Source organism: Setaria italica, chromosome III (assembly GCF_000263155.2).
Source record: "Setaria italica strain Yugu1 chromosome III, Setaria_italica_v2.0, whole genome shotgun sequence".
NCBI classification, from domain to species: Eukaryota; Viridiplantae; Streptophyta; class Magnoliopsida; order Poales; family Poaceae; genus Setaria; species Setaria italica.
Window position 1 is genome coordinate 23,818,396 of NC_028452.1, and position 4,965 is coordinate 23,823,360.

Sequence of the window (4,965 nt, forward strand, 5' to 3'; positions counted from 1 at the left end):
AGAGGTTTAGGTGGATGATGGATGATATTTTTGACACCGTTAGCTACAGTATTCGTGGGTCCCACATGTCATCCTATATCCATTTCTATTTCTTTTTTTGTTTTTTCTTCTTCCCTATCTACTCTGCTTCTCCTCGCCGGTCACGGAGACCTCCACCTCCCACCCAGCCGGCCAATGCCGCCTCCACCCCACGGCCGCACCCGCCTCCGCCCATGGGAGCCCTGACCATACCCGCCTCCGACCGCGGGAGCTCCGGCCGCGGCCACATCCTCCCGAGCGTGCCCGCCTCCAGCCGCATCCGCCCGGCCGCGCCCGCCTCCGCCCGTAGGAGCTCCGGTCGCGGCCCCATCTGTGGGAGCTCCGACCGTGGCCCCATCCGGCCGTGCCCGCCCCGGCCACGCCCGCCTAACGAAGAAGAAACGACGCTAACGGAGACGAAGTGGGACATCCCGTCCGCTCGTTTTCGAGGGACGGGGGTATCCCGCATATAGAGAGAATATTCTCTTCCAGGGATGGACTCGTCCCTCGTGTCTCCGAACCAAACGTGGGAGAAGATGGGATCGTCCCGTCCCGTCCCACTTCGTTCCTTGAATCAAACGCACTCTTAGAGAGTGTGAGGGCGTTATGGGAAGTAAAATATGATAGATGTAAGAAACACTTAGCTTAATATTAGGTAGAGGTAAAGGTGATGGCCGATTATTTTTTTCATTTCCTTGACACAATCAACACTTTATCAAACATTATCCTTTTTGTGGGGGATATGACCCCCGGTCCCACTCGGATGGACCTGGTCGCCCCCCAAAGGGGGTGGCACGACCCCCATGGATGGTATTCGGGAGGACGCACGAATCAAGATGAAGGATCGGTGTGAAGAGAAATAGATAGAGATACGGTTGTTCAAATATGTAAAGAGATAACTTATACTGAAAGACAGTAGATTTTCTTGTAACCGACTAGGATTAAATCGAATCGGATTTGTAACCCTACCCCTTAGACTATGTAAGGCGGGCAAGGACCCCTTCGAAAATCCAAACCATATTCGATACGCTATACGCTGAGAATACAAACCCGAGCACAGGACGTAAGTATTACACCTATTCGGTGGCCCGAACCTGGTAAAATCCTGTGTCCTTATGTTCATCCATCAAACTCTGCGTACGACGATCCCCTCGATACAATCTACCACCTTGGGTAGCCCCATGGTGGACCGTCGGAACTTCCCCCTGACATTTTTCGTTTAGTTTCTTGTTTTCCTGTACCATGGTTCTGTTTCCTGCGAGCCATAGCAGCCGTAGGGTTTGGTTGATCTTTGCTATTTTGCGCTGAAAAACGGTAGGCCCTCCTCTGCAAAAGTGAGGAACCACCTTGCTAGTTTGCGTGGAATTAAATGATCAAATAGTAATTGTGTTGTATTACAACTCTCGTGAGTAAGCGTTGTGTTGAGGTCAAAGAGGTGTATTAAATTCATTGCCTACTAATTATTAGTTTTCATATTTTTTTTTCATATTTGGCAAATATCTTTTATCTAATTGTAAAAATTGGCATGCCACCACACAAGTAAACAGTGCTATAGGCAAGAAATTGTTGCTGTTGTGTGGTGATGCTCTATACTGTCACATGTGCCAAGGATTGCTGCTGCGATAGGGCTAGCCTTGTTGCCTACTGGCAATAGCAATTGTTGCTTCCATTCAACTAGCTGGCTGTGGCAAATGCCTACTGCAGCAACAACAGCTCCTTCCATTCAACCAACTGGCTACTGTGAACCCTTCTGCCTACTGTCAGCAACAACTACTGCTGCCATTCAACCCGTTGGCTTTGGCGGGCCAACCCAGCTGCATTCTGGCAACAACAACAACAACTTAGTGTCAACCCATGGGTGTGATGAATCCCGCCGCTTTCTGGCAGCAACCTATCATTGGTTTGGCTATCTTCTAGATTAACTATGAGTTGTACTTCTTTAATAAAGTTTGCATGCTGAGGCGTGTGACTCCCGAAAATAAGAAATGTTTTGTTTGAGTGTATATAGTCCTATCTTGTTCAATTGTGTTTTGTAATTATATGTGACATATGTCGACAACAAGAAAAAACCTCTATCATACCTAAGAGACATATGTCGACAACCTAAGAGAAAGAACACAAACATCATCAAGCTTCTAAGTAGCTCCGAAATTATGACTTCACAATGCGGCGACAACGCAGCCATGGCGCACATTCATAGTGAACCTTCCCTTTACGATACATTGGGTAGAAAAGGCCACGGAGCGAAAGATCTTTTCCTATTGCAAACATGTCAATTGGAAACCAAAAATCTATCCAAGCATATTCTTAATACGCATGTGTTAAATCTAAACAAGGTTTGCAACCGAATATGTCTCTCTATGCTATAGGGCTACCCACCACTATCCTGGGCGTCATGTGTTCCTAAAACTCAGAAACTCGGTCTTTGTTTGAGCAACTTATCAATGAATGCTACGTCGAACAATCCAAAATTAAAGGAAATGTGAAATACAAGTTGGCATGATACCTTGGTTGTGATCATCCTACAAACAGACTCGACACTTGCATTGGAGCAGATTATCGTGTTGCATCCATATCTCGTAATAGGGCTTTCCCGCTTTCTCTAGTGACTATTTTTCTAATAACTAATGTTTTTCAAAAAAGTGAGCTATAGGTGATAAACATACCCATTCTCCACAAAAAAAATTCATAGTGCTATGCAAACTCCGCGGTCTATTATGTATTATATCAAACATAGCCATCAAAATTCTAAATTGTTAGTGGTAAATCACATAATCACAAAAGATATCATATCGAGTTTCATGTTGCCCTACTGATTTAGTTTAGATAAATGTTTATTCAAAAGAAGATACTGATTTGCTTTCTTTCATTGTTTGAGGAATAACTTATAACATGGGCTTGGATACTTGTGATAAGTTTCACATATCGATTTGATGAGTCTAAACTTGATTATACGGTGACTTAAGACAACTTTGTTCTTTGATCCAACACCCAACCTAGAAAAAGCACGATCCCTTAGTATCTTTAAAGTAAACATGTTCCCTAGCGACAGTCACATCTCACAACTTCAATAGAATGCAAGCATTAGCCACCCGACCTCCCCACAAATTAAAAGATTATATAGTAATCGCGTTGTATTACAAGTCTCTATGAGTAAGCCCTATGCTGAGGCCAAAGATGTGATATTCAATTCATTGCCTCCTAATTAGTTATTATATTTTTCTCATATTTGGCCAATATCTTTTATCTAGTTGTAAAAATTGACATGCCACCACACAAGTAAACATTGGTATAGGCATGTAAGTATCCTAGAAGCACATGGCCTTGTTCGTGAGTAAAGACTCTTGGAATATATCCTATCTTATCCATAGATAGATGACAAACTTAGTTAAAAGAAGATTTTGATCCACATCAGGATACCACAACTTTACAAACTCACTTTTATGAAGTGGAACATGCATGATGTGGGTAAGGCTTTCACATGTCTTACAGTGAACTTGTCTTGCTACTGTCACACATATAACAAGAAAAGTCACCTTTTCCTTGTGTTTAGTGCAAATTGTCTAGCTAATGCACATCGTATAATCCAAAAAAATAATCACTAAATGTCAAAATTGACAAGGTACCATGTCAAGGTAGGCTTATCTAGATAATGATTTGCTTGCAAAAAGCCAATATCTTGCCACAGCTACATGAGCTCTCATGAGTATAAATAGGATCCAAATGTGTAGTTAATTCATCACCTATACAAATTAGCAACTTATAAATTGAAACCCATAGCAGCCTCTTATCAGCAACAATGGCAGCCAAGATATTTGCTCTTTTTGCGCTCCTTGCTCTTTCAATGAGCGCTGCCACTGCAGTCTTTATTCCACAGGGCTCCCTTGCTGCTGCTGCCCCTATTCCACAGTACCTCCCACATGTGACAGCCTTGGGATATGAAAATCCAATTGTGCAGCAGGCGCTCGCAGCAAACATCTTATCATCACCGGCACTCTTCTTACAACAACCAAGGGCCCTATCGCAGCATCAATCATTGGCACATGTGACCGTACAGAGCATCACCGCACAACAGCAAAAATTTCTACCTGCGTTCAGCCAACTAGCCCTGGCTAACCAAGCTGCATACTAACAACAACAACAGCTACTTCCATTCAACCAGCTGGCTGTGGCAAATGCCTACTGGCAGCAACAGCAGCTCCTTCCATTCAACCAACTAGCTGTGGCGAACCCCGCTGCCTACTAGCAGCAACAACAACTGCTGCCATTCAACCCATTGGCTTTTGCCAACCCTACTGCGTTCTGGCAACAACAACAGCTACTTAGTGTCAACCCATTGGGTGTGATGAATCCCGCCGCTTTCTGGCAACAACCCATCATTGGTTCGGCTATCTTCTAGATTAACCATGAGTTGTACTTCTTTAATAAAGTTTCATGGTGAGGTGTGTGACTCCCGGAAATAATAAATGTTTCATTTGAGAGTATATAGTCTTATCTTGTTCAATTGTGTTTCCTAATTATATGTGACATATCTTGAGAACAAGAAAAAACCTCAATCATACCTACGAGACATACTATATATATATATATATATATATATATATATATATATTACAAAACACAAACACCGTCAAGCTTCTAAGTAGCTCCAAAATTATGACTTCACAAGATGCGGCGACAACGCAGCCATGACGCACATTCATAGTGAAACTGCCCTTTACGATACATTGGGTAGTAAAGGCCACGAGTGAAGGATCTTTTCCTATAGCAAACATGTCGATTGGAAACCAAAAATCTATCCTAGCATATTCTTAATATGCATGTGTTAAATCTAAACAAGGTTTGCAACCAAATATGTCTCTCTATGCTATAGGGCTACCCACCACTATCCTGGGTGTCATGTGTGCCTAAAACTCAGAAACTCAATCGTTGTTACCGAGCAACTTA

The 4,965-nt window shown here is 43.0% G+C and overlaps 1 pseudogene; it reads left to right on the top strand.

Annotated features, from left to right (window-relative positions):
• Window positions 1–3,817: 3,817 nt before the first annotated feature.
• Window positions 3,818–4,417, top strand: LOC101756735 (annotated as a pseudogene).
• Window positions 4,418–4,965: the final 548 nt, after the last annotated feature.